The sequence below is a fragment of the Varroa destructor genome, unplaced genomic scaffold (assembly GCF_002443255.2).
Source record: "Varroa destructor unplaced genomic scaffold, Vdes_3.0 BEIS01000414.1, whole genome shotgun sequence".
Classification (NCBI taxonomy): Eukaryota; Metazoa; Arthropoda; class Arachnida; order Mesostigmata; family Varroidae; genus Varroa; species Varroa destructor.
Genome location: NW_019211867.1, coordinates 31052 through 42181, shown reverse-complemented (window position 1 = coordinate 42181; position 11130 = coordinate 31052). Strand labels below are relative to the sequence as shown.

The 11130-nt window shown below is 40.0% G+C and overlaps 1 long non-coding RNA gene across 1 annotated transcript; it reads left to right on the top strand.

The window, feature by feature from the left end:
- Positions 1–836: 836 nt before the first annotated feature.
- On the top strand, positions 837–10830 carry LOC147754141 (uncharacterized). The gene is made up of 3 exons (XR_015318122.1): positions 837–1661; positions 2369–2542; positions 10622–10830. It is a non-coding gene; the product is annotated as an uncharacterized LOC147754141 (long non-coding RNA).
- Positions 10831–11130: the final 300 nt, after the last annotated feature.

The following is an 11130-nucleotide window of genomic DNA, read 5'->3' as shown; positions in this document are numbered from 1 at the left end:
CTTTTCTGCTACCGACGACGACGGCTAGTTTAGCTGGGACTTGGCTGAATGAATGCATGAATCTGTGAATGTATTTGTATGGTTATGGTTATCATTGCCGCGCGAATGAATGAACGAATGCGAACGTATTGAAGTATACAAGTGCCAGGTTGATAACGGCTTGCATTACGAAGTATTAATTTCTACTTGTTTAGAATTTGCAGCAAAATTCTGAACCACTGTTATATACTTCGAAATCGCTTTTTATACAAGGTTCTACATCAATTATGTTATGTATTTATTCTAAAAATATTTTCTATGGTTGAACAACATGCTCTGCGGGTGCAGACTGATAGCGGGCCAAATAATTGACAGAAGCTACTCAAGACGCTCCGACGTGCACGGCTTTTTTTATAAGTTTCGCAATCGAAGTAATAGTTCTTGAGAAACTTATAATGGATTCCATATATTTTTTTTTGCTTCTCAGAACCTTTACTAGGGTTTTTGGCGCATTGATCGTACTAAACAAGAAGATTTACGCGTAATTGATCATCTTAAACTTTAACTTAATGGATGATTGTGCGTGTATATGACACAAGTCATGCTTATGGGCAGATTATTGTAGAACTATCGGCGAGAGTGAATAAATAATTGATTGGCTAATGCGACGGATAAATATTAATTGGATTTTCAAACGATATATTAACAAAAAGCCTTTCAGTTTACGGTTATGGGAACGTATATAGTTACATCTGCACATCCGTAGTAAAAACAATGAGGGCAGGAGCAGAGCTCACCAGAGTAAGTTTGATCAGTTTTCGTTTTCGTCAGTCCCACACCGATCCACATTGATGACAAAGGTAGCACTAGAAATTGTCATGGCCTATCAAAAATTGATTTAAAAAGTATGGCAGGTGCCCACGAGTCGATCTACCCAATTGCGTATTATTAGGAAACACGCGTGCATTCTTGCCGCCGTGAACCCGCTTATTTTGCCAAGCCGGAGTAATATTTTTTTATTTTCTCATAGGATCGTTCCCACGAGGACCATTGTAGGAGGTGTACTAACTAACCTATAGGCTCAAATAGGGCATAAAGAAACCCAGGAGAGACCCAAAAGAGAATGAAAAAGGCATTTTATATTCGGTGACCGAATTTTTCTTCAGTGTGCTGGTTTAATTTGCAGCTTCAGTAATAGTTGTAGTGAACAATACTCTGAGACCAAGGGAGCCCGATTCCACGCCTTGTTTGAGTCTACAGATCAGTTAGTATACGCCGTACAATGGTCCTCACGGGCCGACCCCATGAGAAAATAAAAGATTACGCTGACTTGGCAAAACAAAAGCTATCTGAAGGGTTCACGGCGGGAAGAGTGCACCCACATTTCCTTATAATACGCAGTTGGGTAGATCGATTCATGGGCACTTGCCATACTCTTTAAATCAATTTTTGATAGGTCATGACAGCTTTTAAAGCTACCTTTGTCGTTAATGTGTACCGATGCGGGACTGACGAAAATGGCGACACCAAACTTGCTTTGGTAGACTACCTAACACTGGAATCATCCAAGGAATGACCCGAACTGTAGCTGCAAAAAGTAAGGAAATGGACTTTGTAGATTCGCTAAATATATCTGTGCAAACAGGAGTTCGTGAAGAGTGAAGGGCAGCGTTCAAAAGGAGGTAACTAGAGCGTTTACCAAGTCAGTTATGCCCCGTTATCACTACCCCTGAAATCTGACGAATCATGTCAACTTTGTTAACTTTACTAAGTTGTTCCGAATGTTTCTCCATTAAAAATATGTTGCAGAAAACGTTTTGATAGATTTTTCAATTATAAGAAATTCTTAACAAAAAATAGCGTGCCTTTGGAAATCGTATATATATAAAGAGATAAGATAAGCTGTTACTAGTGAATCCGAGTGAAATTTAATATCTTTTGAACTAGTTGGTCCAGATAATTTAAGATGACATTTCTAAATAACAATTTTTTATTGTGTTAAAAATACTCTTTTTTGGCACGCTTGTCGCAGTATTTCAGCAAATTTCAAACAGCCACGTACCTGTAACTCGCGTTTCCTGGCTTCTATGCCACCTAGTCTAATAATGCTGATGCTAGTCTATGACTTCTCAAAGTAAATCGATAAGGGGTATGCTTGCCCACGACTTGCCTTTTTTGATGTATGTATTGTTTCATAATTACAGGGACTTATATACTGAGAATAAGCGGGTTGAACGCAACCTTGAATAGGTGCTGCGATGGGGTCCGGCGTTATCACTAAGTAATTAGCCTATGTGTTTTCGATTGCCGTGCCTTCATGAGTCCTTTAAGGGATTCAAAACAGATAAAAAAAAAAATTCAAAACGTTTGTTGTTTCATTTTTGCTAAGGTCTCAAGGTAACACGTGCTCTTGAGGAAGTACCATTATCACCTTACATCGGAACCTACTCGACAGTGCCACCGAACTCTACTCTGCAAAGCAACGCTATTTTTTTGCCTTATCCCTCTTCAGCTAGTGGTACAAATGGAGCCATGCCTTGTTCATGGTGATCGTATGCATCAGGTGGGTTTTTCGTTTATTAGTATTTTGCCAGTCGTACGTGAAATACACCACAAGCATTTTGAGCTAGAGTGAATTCACGGAGTCTATTTTTTACTCATATTCAACATCATCAGTATTTAGGCTAAAACCTTATGACACGTTACGTATGAAGTCCTAATCTTAACCGACAGATCTTATGAACTATATGCTCTTCTTTTATAAAAAGCCCCTTCAATTGCAACAATGCGTTCTTGCTGGCAACATCTGGTTACCTCTTCACTGGTCTTCAACACTTCATTCCTAAAATGTTTGCACCATTTGCGTACCGTGCTCTCGGTTAAGGCCTTATTGTTTAACTTCGGTAAACTTGGTAGTTCAAAAGTTATTGAATTTTTAAAGTCTACTGAATTCGCTTGTAACCCGTTTGTATATATATATATATACACACACACACACACATATATATATATATATATATATGTGTGTGTGTGTGTGTATTGTCATTACCGATATCATGAATGCTACTGGTGTTAGTACGGCATATATTCAAACATTTAATTACATTTATTCGGTTTTGCTTAATAAATACAGGTCGACAACATAGTATCTCTATATTAGAGAAAATATACAGAGACATGTAAGTGCGTTTGTGTCGTATAGGTTATGACTCATATCTCATACATTGCGATCGGAACTACTTTGAGGTTGAACAAGCTAAAAAAGGTTGCAGACGACAAGGTATCAGGCGATGTGATCGCCCATGCGGTTAGCATTGGTTTTCCGTATTTTTCAGTGACGTGCGCATCGAAATTTCTATCGTCCGCGCAGGCGATCGAGCCTAAGTACGGAAACTAATTTACACAAGTAAGCAGCGGTCTGGCAAAATAGTATCAATGGCCGCTGTGCTGCCTCCTTTCTAATCATCGCCTCTGTCTTCTTCAGGTTTTGCGGTAGTATCAAATCTTTGGCCGCCGCAAGAAGTCAAGCTAGAGGTTGCTGCACTTGAAACCTGTTCGAACCGTATATCACTAAATTGTCTGCATAAGAATGACACTGACTGATTCCCTGAGTCCTTTTTTTGATCAACGAGGTCCTTCAGCAAAGTGAAGGGTGTAAGTAAGCTTAAACTGTCTCCCTAGACTGGACCGATTATCTGTGAGAAGGGCGGGAGTTCGGCCACTCCATCGTTGATGATTATTCTGTTCCCCTATAAAATCTAACAACAAAATTCTACCCGCGGATACCCACCTCGGTCAGAGTGAGCATTTTATTGCTGGGCGCCGAGTCGAAAGTTGCTTTGAACTCGACGAACATCGCATATAGCGGATTGCGCGGCGTGGCCAATGCTCTTTTAATGTCAGCCGTCAAGATTCTACGGAGTATTTTCTCAGAGATCTACGTTGCACCATTGAAGTGGCGCGTACGTTTTTTAAGTAATCATTCGGTTTTTAGTAAGCGAGCCGAATTAAAGCTTATAATTAACATTATTCTTCGCTATTCCTGTCATGATAACGACACATTCGCCATTTCTTTGAGAGATCACTAACAGGGTAGCATTTCTCCACTGGGCTACGAGTGTATCAATATATCAACGTTTATTAAATAAAGCCATCGAGCACAGTACGGGAACGATGGCGCATTTGAGATGCTTGTCGCGGATTTTACCTGTATCGACGGCTTTCTTATTACATAAGTTCTTGCACAATACCTTGCATTAGTTCCCGCTCTATAAAGTTCTATTGAACGTTATCGTTCTTATTGAGATCCCTTCTTTGGAAAAGGCGAGAAAAGGCATCGCGCGTGTTATCGTAAATCTTGACAAAAACTCCTGCGGAAAGTTATTATGAAAGACGGAGGGCTAATCAGGCAATCGGTGCGTTAGTCATTTGTATGGTGGACCTTCTGCATTAGCGATCAAACAGATCTCCGGCCGTTCGAAATATTGTTGGTTTTGTTATACGTTTTTCGACAGATCATTTTGAAAGCGCAGGCTAAGAGGTAGAACTTCAGTTGTATTAGTCATAAGCCTAAAAACTATCTGGGCCCTCCAGGCAAGACTGCAGGTGTAGTTAAACCATGGCCTCTATTTCTAGGGAGAACGCAAAGGTTGTACTATGGACTAAAGAATTTAAACCAAATGCTGTGCATAAGCTCGTACGTTCACTAACATTCAATTCAGCTAGAAGAAGAACTTCGTAGGTGCTTTGCATTTAGTGTTTGACAGTCCACGCAAGTACAAGCTGGACGCTGAGGTCTTTCGCTACTTGTATGTGGGCACGAATGCCCTTGGCAGGGAACAGTTTTCACCGGGAAAGTTTACCTATATCCGGTTACGTTTGTTGTAAATATAAAGATGATTTACATGTCCCAGGAAGGTCGGAGTTGAGAGGGGATGACCACATAGCAACCAAAATCTGGTCTAAAAAAGCCGTATTGCGACTCGAGTTCAGTTGGTCGAGGCGTTGAAATCGCTGACAATGATTAACGAGAGGCAGAATGAGAATGCAGCGTTTTCAGTCTACTAAGAAGTTTCCTTGCCAGCACATACATTGATTCTTAATCAGTCGGCCGATCATAAATTGTAACAAGATTCAGTCGCTCGCCATGTAAGACAACGACGTTACTCTACGTTGGGCATGGCGTGAGGTCGCTTATCTCATGATTGTAGAAAACGGGGTCTTCTCTATGGGGCAGCCTGGTTTGTTGCTCTTCATTGCAGGGCAGAGCACAGAATAAAAACGCAGTAAGTTAAAATGGCAAGTTATTCAAGCCTCCGTTAGCATGAAAGTGTTTATACTGCCCAGGGCATTTGGGGGGAGGGGGAGGTAGGAGCGTCAAAGTTGCATCTTCCTTACAGCTCCACTGTGTAATGCTTAGCGTCTCTTCAAAGTATGGTTTTGCTGAAAACGCCATTATCGATTTCGCCAGCAGCTGTGGTAATTCGCAATGGTGCGTACAGCAATCGACCCTCCAGTCGTTAATGCTGCCAACGCGGCATATAGCTATCTCCCAGTAAAGCACGTCGTCAACGGTTCTATACTCAGTACTCGTGAGCTACTATTTTTATTTGAATTTGATCAACAATCGCTCGCCTCCTACAGGAGGGATAGTTTTAGGCACAATGTATCCCTGTGTGCTTGTGGTAAGCACAGAAATGTATTATTTGTACATTTTTGATAAAATCACAGTATCATGTATCCTGCAGTCAAGTTCATTTTTGATCTTCAGGTCACGGGATCTTCAGGTGTTTGGAGTCGGCTTCAGTATTATGTTACTCAATTGGTATTAAATCATAGAATTTTTTTTCAAGAACTTCGTAAGTACGTCTCCCTCTTGAAGATAGTTGAAATTAATTTTACCGTTATTACATTTTTGCATTACAAAGAAATATTTTTTACTCATACGTGTCATTCTTCTGTGGAATTTGTCAAAATGATTCTGATTGTCTTTCAGTAATTTTGGAGTTGACTCCTGTGCGAATTCTTCAAATAATCCCTTTAACCAAATTATTAATTGAGCTGTTTTGGTCGCCGATATGAGCTCTTTCTTATTTAACGATACAGATTTTTGTTTAATACTCACCTAAACTTCAGGGTCACTATTGATTCTTACTAGTTTACAGCTGATACTTGTCAATTTCTCGGCACCATAGTTAGCATCAGAAAACGCTTGCACGTACTGGCTATATTGTGTTATATTATAATAAGCTGAACCTTTCAAGTAACGAAGTTGTTAGCACATAAATCCAGAAAGTATGATAATTTATCCTGTATGTGATACCAGGTTAAGTGCATCGAATTTCCTTTTAATTCCGTATTAAGTCTATTCTCGTTATAGTCCGTTATGCCAATAATGAATTATTAATGGCAGGTTCGCACTGTTTGCTCGTCTCATCCTCTTTTGAGCATTACGGTTAACTAACTGTGATGGTACTTCTGTACCTTTACACAAGGTTTAAAGAATTTACAATCCTCATTGATTCTTATCTTATTTGGTTTTTTGGTTTGGAAATTATCCATTCTTTCGAAATTCTCCACCAGAATTAATAAAAGAAAAGGCATAATGTTTGCTTCTATTTGGCTTTCGATTATAGATATAATCTTTTGTTTTAAGAGCGTCGCAATCTAGGTTTTGTCCTCTAGATTAGTGTGTACATTTTCCCTGAATATTTAGACATCGTTGTTATGTTAAGGATGTGTATAGCGCATTTAACAGCTCTTTGCCAGAAACCATTTAACATTTTGGAATCAGTTAGAATAGTGTGAGCTAATCCTGTTATTGTCTGATTGATACGTTGGGTCTGGTAAGGTCTATTTCGTTTAATCTTTTTTACCGATTTATCAACAAACTCTCGACCATTATCATAATGTACGGCTTTATGTTGGTTTCAGTCTTTGTACATAATTAATAAACTATGTTACGTAATCTTAAATGCACAGTGTCTCATTTTTGTTGGGAACGAAGTAAACTTGACGAGGTGTTGTAACCTGTCATTAGAAAATGCTTGGCACACTCGACGGAACCTCATGGGGACCGCATAAATTGGCGTGCATTACATGTCCTAGTGTTTGCGCCATGAAGCACTGTTTTGTCTGCTTTCCGTATAAGCTTTACATACTATGAAGCTATCCAAATAAAGCAACCATTTCGTGAAACAGATATTTCATAATATATTTTTTGTTGAAGTGCGCAAGAGCTCACTGCAAATCAGCACTTGTTTTTGCAATGATGCAATGAAACGTCCGGCGAACTTTTGTATTGCAGCTTTAACTTTGAGGATGAATACCTTCAGAAGAGGGCTGTAGGTGAATGCCTTATTAAAATATACGACTCTTTGTGCATTAAATATCGTCTGTCCGAGACCAACAAACGCCGTCTTATCTCTCGAGAATATGAAACGTCATTTACTTTGAAATATCCGACAAAATCCGCATTCCGAAATCGGAGGGTGATTGTACCACAGTCGTCCGCCAGCAAAGTCTGGCTACCACCTGCCCAGACTACCCGGGCTTCCGGAAAGAGGACATATGCTGTGCAGTTATTGAAGAAATTTATCATGGACTGTGACGCACCGTCACGTGACACCTGAACGTTGCATGTGATACACGGGCAACTTTGTCTTTTATATACTGCGAATATACGCTTTGAAATAATCGTGAACAGAGGGTATTCGTGGCAGGTGATGGATCGTCTCCCCATAGCCTTTCATGTAACTGCTGGTTGATTTCTGATATTGACCTTCTATTCCGAACAGCGACCTTTTTTATAGTTGTGTACTTCTATTTTAAATATTCCAAAGAATTTTCCCTAGCTTCTCTCGAGTAAACACTTGACCGTTAAGTCTTCCCGTTGGTCAATGGTGAAATCCTATCTTACGTCTCATAGCGGCAGGGGTTTAAATAAATTGAAATGCGTGCATATTTGAAGCGCGAAGACTTGATTTTCTCGGGTAACCGTTTTCCTCTCTTTGACTTTATAGCTTTTGTCGAGATGTGAACTGCGTAGAGAATTATGGAACCGGCCATTGATGCAAGCAGCCAGTTCTCATTAGTTCCATTGTAAATTCCCTTTCCTGGCTTCTGTGGTTTGTTTCACACCAATGGTCAGATTTTTCTGCATAGATCATGATATGTACTAAGGTTTTCGCGGCGCTATAGGCCGCCTGCTGCATATCCATCATGTTCCTGTATTCAACTCGTCTTGGGGTATACGCCAATCAATGCCAACTGCGTCTTTCAATACTTCCTAGTTCTGTATTCTGGGGCTCTAGTCGAGATCCATTTTGGCTTCCTGTTCAATAAAAGTTTCGTTTTTATTTACCTCTCCAATCTTAACCTCTTAAATTAGGCTCTAGTGACTGCTTAAGCTCTTTGGCTTATATGCGTTATGCCGTTATACAATACCTTCTCCGTAAAAACCATCAGGTCTATGTAGGCCCTTCTGTAAAAGGTGGCGTTATTTATTGATCACCTGTGAGTCTCTTTGGCCAGTTACTTAAGGACTGCTTTCTGTGTAAAATGCAGCTGTTTCCCCGACCGATGGCAATTGGAGGCAAATTCTACATATCACAGCTTTGTCACTTTAATCCAGGCTATCTTTTTGGTCGCCAAGAAACTTTACTGCAAAATTTTCTGGATATGTAGCAGCCATATCCATATATCCTTCACCGTAATAAATCCGCATAAACCCGGCATTCATCCCAATCCTCTCAACGGCAACTTATTTGCAACTGTTATAAACGGCTACATATTTGTTGTCACCAATCACCTCTGTTATTCTGGCCTTCTCTGGCTCGGAAATTTAGCATATCTTGATTTATTGTTATACCATGTCGACCTCTCAAAGGTCGAATGCATATGATGAGATTTATCTGCATTGGAAGTTCAGCCCCTATTTCCACCCAAATGTTTAAACTTAAACATGTTGCCGATCTATTGGGCAGGCCATTGTTATGGCGAAGCGCACTTAGTTTTGCGTAAGAAGCATTTCTTTATTGCGATGAATTAAAATTCATGGTTACTGTATAGCGTACAGTAGCCATTGCTGGTAGGTTCGTATCCGAACAATATTATGTTCGATGGTCTATCTTCAGGGAGCTGCTGCACTTCGCTTACCTGGCGGGTAGTTCAACCCACTCTGATATTCTGAGTAATTTGATAGTAATAATAAAAAATACAAGGCTCTGGTCGCGAAATATTTAGACACTTGAGCCAGCTTGATATAGTTTACTTTTTATGCTTTAAATTTCTTGACCCTACCCTTTGAGAGTAGTGCCAACCTGTCATATCATCAGTGTTACTAGAGCTATCTAGTTCTTTGGCTCGTATGGAAGCCAGTAGACTTGATTCAGTTTGAGCGTTTACGTTACCGCTTGCATCTATCTTTTAGAATAACGCCTTTTTTGATTCACCATTAACCTCCTTTACTTTATGTAAGGGGTCTTTGTCTCTGATTTGGGAAGCTCAGTTTATCTGGACTTCCCAGTTTTTGGAGTTTCGCAGTTATTCCCTAAAATTGTAACCGCTGAGGTCCCAGATTTCGATGTCTTTCTCTGTTGGTCTCATTACCATTTTTGCCGACTTCATGCGTCCTTCATAGGCTCCAACGTGACATTCTGCCATACTTTAATATTTCGGCAGGAAAATGGACGGCTTGAATTTGAAGAGTTGGCGGATCATATCAATTCATTCACGGGTTCATCTTCTAAAACCTTGGTAATTAATGACGGCAAGCCTAAGCAGAGCTTGACTGACGTTTGTCTGAATGCCGTTCATTACGATGTCGTCTCTAACGATGACTTTTGCCAGCTTTTTTGCTGAATTAGCTTTGGATCACACTGAACAGGCCTATTTTGGGAAGCTATGTACTGTATCCTACCGACCAGGACTGCCTTCAGTGAGTTTTGCCACAGATTCCGCTGCATGCCGATTTCGTTCTGGTTTCCCTGGCATTTCCTTTTTGGGCATAGAGGCAATGTCCTCGTTAATGGTTGCTATCTGCTTTAGTTTCGTCAAACCGCCGACATTTTTAAAACTTCTTGCTCATCCATCGTCTTGCGCAATTGACTATAACGCATCGCCATTGGTTTTGTCTAACTCTCCGCTTGTTCTTCAATAATTTTCTTACTTTTTCGGTCTTGGGTTCTCTTTATTTCATCAAGATGTCTGGTATATTTTGGTTTTCTCTGCTTCACGTACCACTGAGTATTGCGGACCTACACCAAGACTAGGCCTTGAATTCTCAAAACCAACCTGTTGAAAGCCCATTCCCAAGTAAAAGCTTGGCTTAACTGTTTTCATGTTTTTTTTTCCTTTTTCTCCGCTCGTGATTCGTCATATACTTCCAGAGAATGATAGCTCACAGCGACCTTTTGCGGTCACGTGTTCAATGAGCATGTGATAGACACTACCGCGACGGCTTTCAACATAGATTTATGCAGTTTACTAAAATACTACACAGATTTTAATTACTAAGCAAGGCCTTGTAGATGACATGTCAAATACTTTTTGTCTATTTACAACAAAAATAATTCATTTGATCTGGTGAGTACCTTTGAGGTATTCTAGTAAACAATCATACTAGTAGTAATTTATTTTCCAGGAAAGTGTACATTGACAACACATTAATTAACGGGGAACGCAGGGGCTCGTCATATCTTTCCGAAGCATTGAAGTAGTCCTACCGTGACCTTCCCCTGCTGAAAAGGAAGACTTGCCAACAAATAAGTGTATATTCATAAAACTTTCTACAGATATCGCTGAGTTATGTGCCTCAGTATGGTAAGCTGCCTGGTACACACTGCAAACAGGTTATTATTCGTCCTCACTGATACGCAATAACCAGGTGTATAGACTAAGTTGCAAGTGAACTGAAAGTTTTAGACACTATGGTTCTAAAAGACGTTTCACTGTAGAGGCTGAGTATTCAACAATCTCGAGTCTGGTTTAAAAACCTCACACATATGCATATACACATGTTATCAAGGGAATGCGAACTCTTATGTCCCTGGTTAGAAGTATGGCCTTTGCACGGTAACCTTCTACTATTTGTGCCATCCATGGTAAAGATCATAATTTAGACAAGAAAAAAAATTTAATGTTATCAATAAT